The sequence below is a fragment of the Toxorhynchites rutilus genome, chromosome 1 (assembly GCF_029784135.1).
Source record: "Toxorhynchites rutilus septentrionalis strain SRP chromosome 1, ASM2978413v1, whole genome shotgun sequence".
In the NCBI taxonomy this organism is placed as follows: domain Eukaryota; kingdom Metazoa; phylum Arthropoda; class Insecta; order Diptera; family Culicidae; genus Toxorhynchites; species Toxorhynchites rutilus.
In genome coordinates, this window is record NC_073744.1 from 144671676 (window position 1) to 144688122 (window position 16447).

A 16447-nucleotide genomic window follows, 5' to 3' on the forward strand; every position below is an offset into this window, starting at 1 on the left:
TGTCATCCTTAGTGGAGAAAGTTTTGCTGCTGACAAGCGAGCCCAAATCACATACAAAATTCCGGAACGACATTTACTTTCGTGGTGAATGAAAAACGAAATAAACTCTTTCTGTTAATCTCAACAACCTCGAAAAGAGTAGCACTGCTTCATTATGATCAAGATTAGCGCAAATGCAATCCTAGTTGAAGGGAGCGCGATTGGCACGCGAACCCAAATATTATAACTTATTATAACTAATTGAATAACTTGGTGTTCCCCAAATATTTTTTGGGCTACCGGAAACGAGACGAGAACTTATGAGGACAGCACCCAATCGCAGTTTTATATTTCATGACTTTTTGTCACATCATCGATTTCTTTTTTGGCATTACAAATCTTTTGTATGAGTCAATTTGGGAAATGATTGATTGATAAGCCGTCGCATAATATTATCATTATATTTATTTTTTCCACGAATAAAAAAGAAAACCAGGAAAACCCGGAAACCAGCAACCCGGAAAATATCTCTTGCGAAGATAATAATGATTCATCAATCAACTATTTTCAACAGTTTCTACAAAACTATTCATCGGTCTTTTTAAGGCCCCTAAAAAATTCTACCGTCATTTAAAATTCAAGTTATTTAAAATTTTTCGATTCACTCCAAAGTAATGCCCGTAATAGTAAAAAGCAAGTTGATTTTTTTATTTATTTGCCAGAAAAGACCTTGCGTGGATTCAGGATTGTGTTCGGGCTTATTGGTGACTTTTTCCGACCGATGATTAAATTTTAGTGAATTCGAGCATTATTTCCGGGTTAGAAGTGACCTCAAGCTGCAGCGATTTTCAAGCCGGATGCAGAGAATGTATTTTGCAGTGGTAAGAGTAGTGTTCTTTGGCGAAAATTGAAGATGAAAGTTTGTTCCGGTTACTGTCACCACACTTCGGACCGAATTTTCGTTTATCATATTGCGAAAGATGCTACATAGTGTAATTTGTAGTATTTGTTTTTCTAGAACATAATATTTAGGGTAAAGTTGGAGATGTCGTTTTGCTGAGAATTATTGAAGGCCTACTTGCTCTAGACAGCGCGCAATGAACAGTACATGTTAATGTTGTGAGTTACTTTGTCAAATTTGTTCAAATTGACTTTTTATTGTTTGACGATTCGTTCGTGCCCTAGGCGCATCATTAATTTACGACTCTTGTTAGTGCTACTGAATATTCGTACTGAAGAATTCATTTTTAAATTCGTATTATGTTTGTTTTCGGTGGCAATAATTTTGCTGTCCTAAGTTAAAAATGCGGTTGTGTTTTGGGTGGTGTTCTATTTTTCAATCAAAAATTCCCCGCCAAAGAACTAATATATTAATTTGAATCTATTATTGTTGACATTTTCTACAGTAATTTGTAATTTGGGTAATGAATTTGTAATATTATATTATTCGAGTATGTTTTTTTAAATAAAGTCAATATGCCGCTAGCAATGGACCCCTCGTCAGACTCTATTGTACCCGAGAGTCAGCACCGCAAAGCGACAAAAACCCATTCTCACCTGGAAATATTCACGAGTCAATTTGGGCTTCCGTCGTGTCACCCGTGTCCCGTGGCCACCGTTGGCAATAACTATCAAATATGGTAAGCGAAAAGAGTTGAATCTCACAAGCAATAGGTCTTCTGCGTTTGCGAGCGACGAAAAATAGTCCCAGCTAACCGCACCGAAGCTCAATGGTCCTCAGCGTGACAACGGAATATGTATGCAATGGAGATGATGCCATATTTGGCGGACCAGGCGGATCGTGTGTCGGTGGCGCACGGCTACCGTCAATGGAGGCAATGGATAGCTGCTGATCGGTTGCTGATATGATGATTGTTAGCTGGTTACAAAATAGAAACTGAAATTGAGACACGAGAATTGTGTATATGCTCTCGGCCATAATTTGAGTGTGAGATATTCAATCGGAGATGTGACTTAGGCAAATATTTCTACGATTCTTCTCGTCATGATTCATCGGGGAAAAATTCAATTCACCACCGCGGGAAATATCTTCCCGTACACACTTCATGAGAATAAATTGTAGGGATCAAATTGAAATTCCATTCTGCAGAAGGTTAAATTTGTGACGCGTCACGGGAATTTTTTTCCGCTGCACTCATGCTAGCTTACTTCTAGAGTTCAACGTTCAACGGTGGCTGGGATAAAGCTGCCTCTGACAGCGTATTAATTCGCATTTCTCAGAATATTGTAGCGCATTCTTCGTCCCTCACAAGAAAGGATGTCATTCCTTCGATTTAAATGTCGGATACTGATGGATGGTAATAAAAACTCATTCTGATTTATTCTGATTTTTTAACAATATGCATTCTGTTTTGTGGTTAAACTTTCGGCGGTCTTTGATTGCATTTTTTTCCATTGAATGACTCCGCCGAAGGTATTCAATGAGAACCACGCGTAGCGCTCTCAATAGAGATGCCAGATCTGCGAAAATATGTGTGGGTCAACTGATTCTTTTTTTAATTTACGTCGGATGCGTCGGAAAAATCGAGCCTTTATGCATTTGATGCATTCCACCAAGCAACACGAAATTTCGAAGAATTTCAATTTCATATTTTTGATTTAGCTGAAACTTTGCCAAACTTGTTCGGCACTAGATACGATGCTATTTTACGGTATTGGTAATACGATCATGACTAATTTTTGAAAAGGGCTTATGCAAAAATGGTATCATTTCAGAAAATAAACTATAACGCAAAAACGGGTTATGAAATTGAAAAAATAAACTTTTATGACTTTTTAAAATTTGCACGTTTTTACAACAATTTCCAACTCAAAAACTATAATACCTAAAAAATTCTCGTCTTAGGATGAAATGTAAGAAATTGTAACAATTTTCTAAAAAAAATATACACTAATACACTGTAAAACAAAATTTTGAAAATTGAAATTCATGTTTATCAAAAACGTGTTTTTAAATACGATCATGACTAATTTTTGAGAAGGGCTTATGCAAAAATGGTATCATTCCAGAAAATAACGCCAAAAATGGTTATGTGATGGAAATGGTGTCCTAGCCAAAGTTATAGATCATTTTTAATATAGTTTTAATAGATTGAAAAAATCATTTTTGACAAAAAAAATTGAGAATAAGGTTTAAGAAAGAAATACTTAAAAACCTACATTTTTTTTAAAAAACCTGATTTTTTTAAACTATAAAGCCCATTTTGTCTCCAACAATCGGTTTTTTCATTTGATTCTGGGCAAATAAAAAAAATATGTTTAGACATTTGAAAATTTGCACCTTTTTTACAAAATATTTCTAACTGAAAAACTATAATACCCTCGAAACTCTCGTCAAAGGATGACATGTGGGAAATTGTTTAAAATTGTCTTGTTTTTCAAATTACACAGAAAAAAATATTTTTAAATTGAAATTCATTTTTCTCAAAAAAAATATTTTTTTAAAATTCTCAAAAAATATATATGAATACTCTCCACAATTTCACAACAAGTACATAGTAAGATGAGCACTTAGCAAATTTCGAAATATTCTCTTTCAATGTTTTTTTTGAATTGATTGACATTTTGTTGAGAAAACATAAATTATTTCCTGTTTCATTCTTTAACCAAAATTTTGTAAATCTCCTAGTTTTTTAGTTAAGAATTTCGAAAAAAAAGAAAAAAATGCTCAAAATTTTGAAATAAAAATCTCACTAGAAAACTATCAAAATTACAAAATGTTGGTTCCAGAATGAAGTGTAGGAAGTAATTTATGTTTACATTAGAAAAAAAAATTGCTTTGCGCAGTGGCGATATCGTAACCAGTGATGTTTTACCGAGGTGCGATTATTGCTGGTTGAAAACTAATACAATAAAAAAATATTAAACAATAACCAAAAATCATTGAAAAAAAATGTTTTGAAAATTAAAATTCATTTTTCTCAATAATATGCTTTTTAAAAATTACATTCACTTTTATTTTACATTACATTTGAAAATACGTTTTTCAAAAAGACTTAAAACTATGTCGAATACGCTATATCGCTACCTTGACTTTGAACAAAATTAGCATTAGTTGTAATTTTTTCAAAGAAAACAGGAAAAAGTTGTCTTGTAGTTCTTTAGTTAAGATTTTTCGAAAAAAAAAGTTGGAAAAACTCAAAATTTCGAAAAATTTTCCAACTAAAAAAAATGAGTGGGTTATATCTATGATATAACCGCAAGGTTCACGTGGAACTACCTTAGCTTAGCAATCATTCGTTTGTATTGATTAAATTCTTGATTGAATGAAACAGTTTCCAAATTCAATTGAGTTCAATATATTTGCTCTGTGAGTGAAAAAAATGAACAAATGCCGTATAAAGTCAATTCATTTATTGTGATTGATTGTTCTTCGTTACAAGTAAATTTAATGACGGACCTTTTACGTTTGGTATGATGACTAGAACAAAATATATGTACGGAAGAATTATCAAACGTTTGATGAACCAGCCTAAGGCTGAAAATCTTTCCAATAAAGACAAAAAAAAATTATCAAACGATTATTTTATTTTACATCCCAAAAGTGTACATACTTCTCGAATCTCGAATATGCTTGAAACTGGGAAGTTCATTCGCTTCTAGTGGCTGCACGATTTTCCCAGGTTCCTAAGTTTAGAAGATCATGTTAGGACAGACATATTCCACTCTGCACAAAGGCAAGCGAGGACAAAAGTACTCGCAGTTTGCATTTATTTGCAGAGCCGATTTCCCCAGAAACCTCGGTTTTGAAGTCTGTGTTAGGGAAACACATTTCAATCGGAACAAAAATACCCCCGACTTGCATGAATTTGAAATACCGATTTCTCCAGGCACCTTGGTTTAGAAATCTCTATTAGGGAACACATTTCGGTGGGAACAAAAGCTCCCCCTACTCTCGTGTGTTCTTCTTCTTCTTTTTGCTTTAAGAGGGTTTAAACTTTTCAGTTCACTCGCCTCTAGGCTCTTTCGTGTGTTTGCAATGCCGATTTTGCTGCTTGGTTTTAAAGTCTGTGTTAGGGAACATTTTTCGATGAGAACAAAAGTCCCCCTACTTCCATGTATTTGCAATGCCGATTTCCCCAAGGCTGCTTGGTTTTGATGGCTGTGTTAGGGAATCCGTAAATCGGGCCAATCAAAACGATGCAGTTAGGGCGTTTGGATAACGCCTAATATTTTACAGTTATTCAATTGTTTATCTAATGAAAAACAACATTTTGTTAGTTGCGATAGATGCGTAGAAATATTCCCTATCAAGTGATGCAAACATCTCTCCTATCCAGTACGAAATGTTCGAGCTATAAGCATTCGAAATCTTTCATTTTTTCCTGCATGTTCTGTGTTTAGGTTTTCATTTTACCCTCCATATATTCCGGTTAGACGTAGTCTCACGTCAAAACTATAAAACATGCAAAATGTTAGTTGCTGAATGAAGTGTAGAAAATAATTTATGTTTACATTGAAAAAAAAATCAAACAATTGAAAAAAAAGTCATTGAAAAAAATATTGTGAAAATTCAAATTCATTTTTCTTAAAAAATGTTTTTTTTTAGTTACGTTAACATTTAATTGACATTAATTTTAAAAAGAATATTTCAATAAGAACTAAAACTTTGTCGAATACACAAAATTAGGAAATTGTAATTCTTTCGAATAAAGCATGAGAAAGAAAAACTTTTTCCCTGTAAAAGTAAAAAAGAAGGGCTTCTTCCAATGTATAGGTAACTTGTTGGAAGTTGTAAGATCTATTCATATATATTTTTTAAGAACGGATTTCAATTGAAAATTGGTATTTTTTTTAGGAAAATATGAACAATTTCATCCTTTGACAATAATTAAGTAGGTATGATAGTTTCTCAGTTAATTTTTTTTTGTAAAAAACGTTTAAGTTTTAATATTCCATTTAAATTCATTTTTCATTTGCCCAGGATTAAATGGAAAACCAGTTGTTGGAGACAATATGGGCAGGGCACAACACTTATAGTTCTTATAATCGTAAAAAGGACGTTGAATTTACCTTTTAAGTCGACCGATTTCGGGCTCGATACTGTCCATCTACGGGACGATTTCCAACTTATTACACAAACAAAAAACTGCTAAACTTAATTTTTTTCGGACAAAAATAAATTACTTCAATTTTTTCCAGAGCCGCAAAATTATAATGTATAACTTTACTAAGACATCATTTCGATCAAATAGCCCGTTTTGGTGTTATGATTTATTTTCTGAAATGATACCATTTTTGCATAAGCCCTTTTCAAAAATTATTCTTGATCGTATTCAAAAAAAAAACTAATACCATTAAACGACATCGTTCCTTTTGACGAACAATTTGGCAAAGTTTCAGCTAAATCAAAAATATGAAATTAAAATGGGTTCGTGCTAATTGGTGGAATGCCTCGTTTGAATCAAATTACGATTTTGATTAAGCTATATATAGGGAAAATTTTAATGAAGTTTTAGTTGGAGATGATTTTTTTATTCGGTACAATTGAATATACAAACACTCAGCCGGCTTGGAAAGAGTCGCAATTCGCATGGTTTTCCGCAAGCCTTGCCCATCCTAATTGTGTCTCTTAATAAGTTTTTAGGCAAAAATTTCGATACATCAGAACATTTTTAAACGGTTTTATTTAGCTTGCCCTGTAATCTGTTTGTATGTTTGTATGTTTGTAACATGTTTGTCTGTAGCGCTGACCCACATTAATAGAAATTTGACGCCCCTTTCTGTTGACCGATTGACCTGAAATTTGGAACACAGCTTTATCTCTGTAGTCATTCTAAAACTGTGTATTTCATGATCTTGAAAATCCAAGATGGCGGCCGCTACAAAATGGCGGATCACATATTTTCTCAAAACCTCATCGAAATATGAAAGGGCTTGACTAGTAGAATATAGATTTTTTTATGAAAAATGCAAATCCAAAATGACCGCTACCACAAGATGGCGTCATATATGTATTTTTATCAAAACTCCATGAGTGAGGGTATTAAATGAAAGGGCTTGACTAGTAGAACACAGTTATTTATAAAAAATGCAAATCCAAAATGGCTGCCACTACAAAATGGTGGACTACATATTTTGTCAAAACCCCGGTAATATGGGTATCAAATGAAAGGACTTGACTAGTACAATACAGTTATTAATGAAAAATGCAAATCCAAGATGGCTGCCACTACAAAATTGTGGACTACATATATTCTCAAAACCCGATTAATATGGGTATCAAATGAAAGGGCTTGAATAGCAGGCAGTAGATCATGCAAAAACCAAATCCAAGATGGCCGCAATCACAAAATAGCAAATTATTTTATTAAACAGTTTTATTTAGCTTGAACTGTTTGTATATATATTTGTATGGCTGTAGGGTTGTCTAATATTAAAAGAAATTTGACCAATAGAAACTGACCGAATTTATTAAACACCTTTAGCTCTGCTGTCATTTCAAAACTGCTTATCATAAAAAATCCAACTTGGCCGCCGCTACAAAATAGCTCATTCCATATCATCTCAAAAAAAGGTTGATTGTGATATACACACTACAGGTAAACTTCGATATAACGTACATTTAACTTTCAAAATTGTACGTTGTATCGAACTGTACGTTATATCGAAGCATGATAGAGTACTCACAAACGTAGTTTATAATACATTATTGTGTTGCTGTTTTTGTAAAGATAATGAATAACTTCAATCAGAAGACGAAGCCAGCCTTTCTCATGATGTTTCCCTTCGTACTGTTGATTAAAGTTTTTATTCATTTAGAATCCGGAATCACAAAACCAGCTGTATTTCGGGATTGATTGAAGGTACAAAACTTGTTTTAGCATCACAATACAGATAATTCATTGTTATATCAGAAAAAAAATATTGAAAAAAAATTTCATTTAAACCTTGGAAATGTGTACGTTATATCGAGGTAAAATGTACGTTATATCGAGTGACGTTATATCGAGAGTACGTTATATCGTTATAAGTTTCCCTGTATGTGTTTTCTGCAATCCACTCAATATCGGAATTAAATGAAATTATTTGATCGATAGAATACAGTACAATGGTTATATTGTAGAGAAATATTCTAATAATGTACTAAAAACTAGAAAATAAAATAAGTAAAAAATTTTTTTAAGTTAAACGGTTTAATTATGATTAAACATAATAATGTACTAAAAGCTAGAAAATAATTAGCAAAGTAGCAATTAGCAGTTATCACACCTCTCCTTCATTAGTCTAGGGCATTGTTAAGACTTAAATAAAATCGTTGGGCACGTTGGATTTCCATTATCCACAATTAGCGACTCCATGATATGTCCCACGATTTTATTTTAGTCTTATCAATTCCCTAGACCTATGAAGGAGATGTGCGATAACTGCTAACTGTTACTTGCCTAATTATTTTTTAGATTTTAGTAAATTATTATGTTTAATCACAATTAAACCGTTGAACTTAAAAAGTTTTTTTTTTTTACTTTATCTATTATCTATTATAAAAAAAAAACTAACAATCGTATTTGAACCCATTCCTTTGACAAATCCTTTGATCAGAAGAATACTGCGAATTTACATGAAAAACAAAGCTGGCATCTCCGGCTCTCAACCCTTCAATCGCGGAAAGCACATTCGCAAGACATTCCACAAATCAATCTCCGGCGAGAGAGGCCTTCGAACCCGTTCCCAATTCGTCGTTGAGTACCAGCGGTCAGGGATCTTCTGTACGGGGCCATAAATACTGCCACAGAGTCCAAATAAACACGAGAGAACCGGCAGCCGCCTCGTCTTCAACCTCGCGACGGAAGATGTTTATCGCGCCATTCATTATGGACTTAAGAGGGAGAGAGAGTTCGCCACATCACCGGTTCGAAATTGGATTTGAAATTTGTTTATAAAACCACACTAAAACGAGCGAATCCAAACCCTTATTTACTCGGAAAATAAATAATGCACTAATCTCTGTTTGGTTCCGCCAACCGCGGCGATGCAATGAATCTTCGCGGTCGATAGTCAATAAATGAAATAAACACGATTCCGACGGGGATCCGCACCGGGTTCTGGAGAACTGTTTGTGGAAAAGTTGTGTCAAAGCTGGCAATTAGCCAGGGCCATTCATTTCACCAGCGAGCATTTGCTTGGGCAGGAGATTTATTGTTCACGAATCTAATTAATGGCGGACTGTGTGGTTTCTCAATTGATTGGCACAAGCTGCATCCTGATCCTTTAATGGTTGTGACATGTGCATGCGCGAGCTGAGCCCCGATAGACTGGATCATCGTAAATCTGTCTCGTTTGTGACAGCTCTAAGACCGAGTTGCTTTTGTTATTCAAATATTTTCGTGGCGCTGTAAATCACTGCCAATCGCATGATAATATATAAGCTCACGGAAATTAGTAATTGTAATGTCAGCACCTCTACAGTCCATATAACATGCTATCCAACCAAACACAAGCCGATAGATCGTGGCCTAGATCGAACTGTTTACACTTGAATGAATTATTACGGAAAATATGATTACCTCCCGAAATCACTTCTTCATCCCGTTCAAAGTTCGTTCGTGTGTTTGACTTTCAATCCGTCGAAGGGCGATGATGCTTGATCAAAACTCCGGCGCAGAAAAGAAACTACGCCTCCGCCACTTCCTGTGGCTGTGCTAGATGAAAGATATAAAACTAATTAGACAAATTAATGTATTAACACGTTTCTCATTTTCAACAAGTTGCCCCTCCTCCCCCGCATCCGCATCACATAATTATCTCCACCCAGCCGCCGCTTCGGCTAAACGGCAAACGGCAACAGCAACCGTCAAGAAATATGACACACAACACAACACTGATGCTGCTGGAGAGTAGCGTAAACAATGCCAGACAGTGTGGGCAAACAAGGCAAACCAATCGATTCTGAGCCCATTGAGAAAGCGAAGGGGAAAGGGCGAAGGAAGCAGTGACTGATCCGTGGGGGGGAGACATTTATGTTTTATGGCCTAGGGCAAGCGGACAATTGGATGCGGTCGTGCACATTTAGTCAAAATAAGCACCTAATTGATGCACTAAAAATGAGGTAAATATTCGAGAGATCGTCCCATCCGGATCGAGCCCAGGGTTGCCAAAGAGTAAGGGGGTGCATTAATTAAAAAATACTAAATTTATGTTTTCTAACGAGTTACATTTTTCTACGAAAATTGTTTTATTGTTTTAATTGTTTTAATCGATTAATTCGGACGAAGTTTTGAACTTTTTTCCAGCGCCTGGCTGATTTCACCCGATCTAACGTAAGGATCTCCCGGTAATGTTTGAATACGGTATTTATGATCGATTTTGGAAATTTCAGGAGTTTTGCGAATTTCTTAACATGAGTGTCTAGAATTTTATCCCGCCTTTCGCGTTCCATCAACGATAACTTTTGAATGTGTCCTTAAACTAGCAATAATCACACCTCGGTAAAACCACATTGGCGATCTAACGTACAAATCTACACCTAGGCGGCGCTGCGGTGAAAGTGATGATGGTTTTAAATTTTGCCATGTGAGCTTATGGAAGGTTTGTTGTTCTTTCCATAAATTACAATGTTATAATCATAAAAGATTATTTGATTGCGATGAGTTCGTAAGAAATTTAATTCTGCGTAATTTTATATTAGGCTGTTTCAAGAAGTCCTGCGGTATTTTTTTTGAATTTTGATTTGTTCATAAAATTAGTTACAATCATCTGTTTTAAGTCAAATATGCGCCGTTTTGTTCGATGATTTGTTCCCAACGAGATGCCAACTTCACAATACCCCTGTTATAGAAGCTCGCTTCCTTATTGGCAAAAAACTCGGATAGCCAATTTTCACAGGCTTCTTTTGTGGCTAACTTCTGACTACCTAGCTCGTTCGCCATGGACAAAACCAGGTGGTAGTCACTTGGTGCAAGGTCCGGACTATACGGCGGATGCAAAAGAACCTCCCATCCGAGCTCCCGGAGCTTCTGGCGCGTCACCAAAGAAGTGTGTGGCCTGGCGTTGTCCTGATGGAAGACAATGCGGCCTCTGATTATCAAAGATGGCCTCTTCTTCATGAGTGGTACCTTCAAGCGGTCCAGTTGTTGGCAGTACAGGTCCGAATTGAGCGTTTGGCCATAAGGAAGCAGCTCATAATAGATTATTCCTTGACAATCCCACCAAACACACAGCAGAACCTTCCTGGCCGTTAATGAGGTCTTGGTCACCGTCTGAGCCGCTTCAGCGGGCTTCGACCACGACCGTTTGCGCTTCACGTTGTCGTAAGTGACCCACTTTTCATCGCCAGTCACCATCCGCTTCAGAAACGGGTCGATTTTGTTGCGATTCAGCAGCGATTCACATGCGTCGATACGGTCAAAGATGTTTTTTTGCGTCAACGTGTGTGGCACCCATATATCGAGCTTCTTTGTGAATCCAAGCTTCTTAAAATGGTTAATAACGGTTTGATGACTTATTCCCAGCTCTTGGCCGATGCTACGGCTGCTACTATGCTGGTCTTTCTCGGCTAATTCAGCGATTTTGTCGCAATTTTTGACGACAGGTCTTCCGGAGCGTGTTGCATCTTTGACGACCTCTACACCAGAACGAAAATGTTGAAACCATCGTTGTGCGGTGGAAATGGAAACTGTATCGGGTCCATGCACAAATTTTATTGGCAGCTTGAGATGCATTTTTGCCTTTGTCATAGTAGTACTGTGAAATATGTCGGATTTTCTCTTTATTTTGCTCCATATTTGCGACACTATAACTCACGAACGACTTAACCAAACAAAGCACTGTCAAGGACTATATTATAGCGCGCAAAAATACCTTTCCAACAAGCTATAGTATGACTCGATACACTGAATACAACTAGAACTACGCGCTTACAACGACACCTCGCGGAAATACCGCAGGACTTTTGACAGCCTAATATATAACATGTTATTTATTTACCTGTTTCAGTAGCAAAAACTATAAAAATGTTTACAATGGTTGAATAAAAGAAGGAAATTCGAGAGCACAATCAAACACAAGTAGAAAAATGCACGATTCCTGCATGTGATAACTACCTTGGAAAGCCCGGAAGTAAAATATACGAGATTAGTTTTTGAGTTTTAGGTTACATCAGAATCATTTTCTTAGTTCAAAAACAAAATCCAGATGTCTCACCGATCGTTTACGTTTTGCGTTAGATCGCCAATTGGTTTTGGTATTGGCGATCTAACGTACAAATCTACACCTAGGCGGCGCTGCGGTGAAAGTGATGATGGTTTTAAATTTTGCCATGTGAGCTTATGGAAGGTTTGTAGTTATTTCCATAAATTACAATGTTATAATCATAAAAGATTATTTGATTGCGATGAGTTCGTAAGAAATTTAATTCTGCGCAATTTTATATATAACATGTTATTTATTTACCTCTTTCAGTAGTGAAAACTATAAAAATGTTGACAATGGTTGAATTAAAGAATGAAATTCGAGAGCACAATCAAACACAAGTAGAAAAATGCACGATTTCTACCTTGGAAAGTGCGGAAGTAAAATATACGAGATTTGTTTTTTGAGTTTTAGGTTACATTAGCATCATTTTCTTAGTTCAAAAACAAAATCCAGATGTCTCACCGATCGTTTACGTTTTGCGTTAGATCGCCAATCGCCACTGCGCAAAACTAAATGTGTCCTTCAATCTTGATGAAATTTTCACTACTGAATGTGGATCACAACGCTGCCAATAGTTTCTCGATGTGACAACTAGGGGTGCTGCAGTGAATAAAAATATGCGATCAAATTCTAACAGAAACAAACTATATGGCATGTGTCAAAGCAAGAAATGGTCATTTTTTGTTGTCTGTAGAAATGTATATTTTGAACGCAGATAATTTTATTGTGTTCAGCGAAGAAGCTCATTTCTGGTCGGATTGATAATTATAATGAAATCGATGATTATGTACCTTTTTTGTCTCCAATGCAAGATTAGATTTCATTAGATCTGGCCGATATGTAGGTTACTTGCCACACACCACTCGAAATAATAGCTGATGGGTTGGTGAGCCATAAATCTGTCGTTTGTGGACCTGTAATTTGCCGCCTAGATCGTATAAATTGACATTGCCAGTATCTCGTCTGTACTGGTAAATACAGTCAATCGCAAAATTGGAGTGTAGACTGTTGGTTTGTTATTTTTAATTTTTTCGGGGTTAAAAAGTAGATAAAAAACGACTCACATTCTTCCTAAAATCGATTCTTTTTACTCTCATGTAGCGATAAGAAAATAAATAAAATGGTCACATTTCAACTTCATGTTTAAAAATCAAACAAAAAATCTCTAATTAAAACGTGGCAAAATTGAGTGTACAGTTCAAATTTTTCTCAAAAAGAAAATTGATATCAGTTCAGAAATGTTAACAGAAAACAAAAACCAATCTCTTAGTAATTAATATGGCCCCCTATGGCGTCCAGCAGTGCCTGCAAGCGCCATTGCATCAATTCGGCGAGATTTCTGGTCAATGTAGACGAAATACTCTCCCAGATCTCCTTAATCGTCGTTTTGAGTTCTGCTCTGTTTCCCTAGATTTTTATTCTTCAGACGATTATTGATTTTTCACCATAGATGCTCAATAGTGTTCAATTCCTGTGATTACGGAGTTGTTTTGAGTTGATTGGGACATTATAGAGCAGGCACTCCCGCAAGACGAGATCAGCGTGTTTCGAGTAATTATCCAGTTGAAAGTAGTAATCACGAGGGAGACCCAATTTCTGTACGGGAAACTGCAAGCCACGTTTCAGGAAGTTCAATTAAGCCATCTTGTCCATCGCCGAATGGATAAACTCCATGGTTTCAGTCCCAGAAGCTGCCATTGTACCGTACATCTGATGACTGCTGCCTTCGTATTTTTTTTTATTTTTATTTATTTATTTATTGCCCAGTAGTATAAAGGAACACCTTTTTAAATCACTACTTCCGATGGCAATACTGTGATGAAACATAAACAAGACTTATACAATAAAAATTTAATCTAACTCAATTATTCATTTATAAACTATTCCAGTAGCGTAAACAGTCTCTCCCAAAAATTGCTTTCGATGTTGAACGTTTTAACTCGGATGTTAACATATTCCAGTTTCTAACACCCCTGATGAATATAGAGTTAGCATAAACAGATGTATTGTTTGCAGGGATAACCATGTTTTGCACACGTTGACCTCGAAACGGAATCAGTCTTTGATGCAGAGTAGTTGGCGTGCAGTTTGTCATAATCTTTCTGATGAACATGCAAGAGCGATATGTATACAATCGTTCAAATGGGCAACCCACATAATTTTGTTGCAAATGGCTCACTCGTGTTTAACTGTGGGAACCAAGTGCTGAACCTTCACACCATCTGTCTCGCATTAGATTCAAAGAGATTGGTTTTCGTCTCATCTGTATGAAGGAACTTGTTCCAGAGCTACTTAGGGCTGTTTGCGTATGCCTTTGTAAACTGTAGTCGTTTTTTCGTATTTACTTGCGAGACGAAAGACTATTTACGGGCAACACGACCTCTCAGATTGTTCCTGTATGCTACTTCCCGGACAACATCTGCGCTGACAGGTCTTCCAATGATGCCGGCTACTTCGGTAGTCAATTTAGGAATGTTTGTTTCAGGGTTCTTTTGAAATATCCGCACAATTACCCGTTCATCATTAGAAAACAGGATCCGTTTGTGTCCTCTACTCGGGAGATTTTAAGGTGTACACTCAATATTGCAATGCATCAAATTGAGATTTTTTCATCTTTCAGGGTTAAATAATTAGCAAAAAAAACTTCTCGCGGAATTTTATTGCATCAAACGAATGAATGTATTAAAAATATTTTGTACCAAATAAATGGAAAGTATCGTTAAAGTAGCGTATGTATACACACTTTTGCGGTTGACTGTAAGTCACAATTGAGATCTTGGAAAACAATATTACATCATTGGTGAGAAAAAAAACACTATTCTTTCGTTTCTATTTCTTCCCTCCTGTTTTATGTAGTTTTTATGCATTTCAAATATATCTTATTTCAAGAAAAAATATAACATTTCAACGTTTAGGTGCAAGATAATAGTCTACTGTAAGTGTAAAGATCGCGATTTTTAAATATTTTGATTGATTGCTCACCAGGCATTAAAATATTTCTAACACATGGTTTTTTTTCTTCATGAGAAAGGTATTTTCTGATTTCAAGAGGATGAATAAAAAATTAAATCTTTCTTTTATATTCAAAAAATTCATAAAAAAATGAAAAATATATGTATATACAGTAGGGTGCCAATGAATGTATGGGAAAAAATCAACCCTAAAATTTCAAAAAGTTACCTTATAAAAAATGTTCACCACCTCGAAAAAACACCCTATGCCAAATCGGACTCAAGGGCGTGGCGCAAAGCGGTCAAAGTTTGAGTTTTTTGAAAATAGAAAAATCACCCAAGGGGGGAGTAGAAGAAATCGGGGTTTTCGAAAAAAAACTTTTGATGCCAAATGTCTTAAAATTGCATGAAACCAGATCTAATGTCATCTCGGAAATTATTTTTTTGTCAAAAATCGACACTCTGGGACTCGACTTTTGACGTAGGATTACGTCTTTCGGGAACATATTGGGGTACAAATTGAAATCGAAATTCGAGCACATCGTGAAAATTGTCCAATCTCAAACAGTTATTGCTCAGTCATTCCATGATGGATTGATGAAATTTTCGCGTCAATCGATTTCGGCACTCCGTAACAATTTTTTATATTGACGAAAATAATATATGTCATGAAACTAACTATCGAACAATGAAAAATCTCAACCCCTATCCTAACGGAAATACTCTCTTTTGATTGGTCGAAATTGACGACACATGGGGCGGTTCCCCAACAGAGACATCAAAACCAAGCTACCTGGGGGAAATCGGCATTGCAAATACATAAAGGTAGGGGGACTTTTTGTTCCCACCGAAAAGTGACATCAAATCCAAGGTGCCCGGGTGAATGGACATTACAAATATGCTGCAGCCAGACACTGCTTCTCATCAATAATTTAGCACAAGTGTAGGTGTAAAATTGTATATGGTAGCTGTGTGTTAAAAATGACTTGATATATGAACCGATTTATCTCAATTTTCATAAATAAAACCAAGGTGTGTTTCCGCTCGAGAACGGGTCGTTCGGTTTAAGCTGTCTGTTTTGTTGTGTTCTTTTTCACCCAAGAAAATTTATACGGCGAGAAAAATTGGAAAAGTATGGATAAATTGATATATGTGTTCGGTTTTGGTAATTATCTTATATTACATTGGTGAGTTTTTTTTTGTTTCATCCATACATATCACAGAAGGGATCTCGTCTAGAATCACAGAGGGCGGTTTTCATTGTGTCTCGTTCCCCTTCGGCATCTTTTATCTGATACGCACCATCCAACGACTGTTTCCAATCCTTCTGTCATCATCACTAGGTAAACACTGGTGGAGTGAAC

General features: G+C 35.9%; 1 pseudogene; it reads left to right on the plus strand.

Moving 5' to 3' along the window:
- Positions 1 to 3774: 3774 nt before the first annotated feature.
- LOC129763890 (U4 spliceosomal RNA) lies at positions 3775 to 3899 on the plus strand (annotated as a pseudogene).
- Positions 3900 to 16447: the final 12548 nt, after the last annotated feature.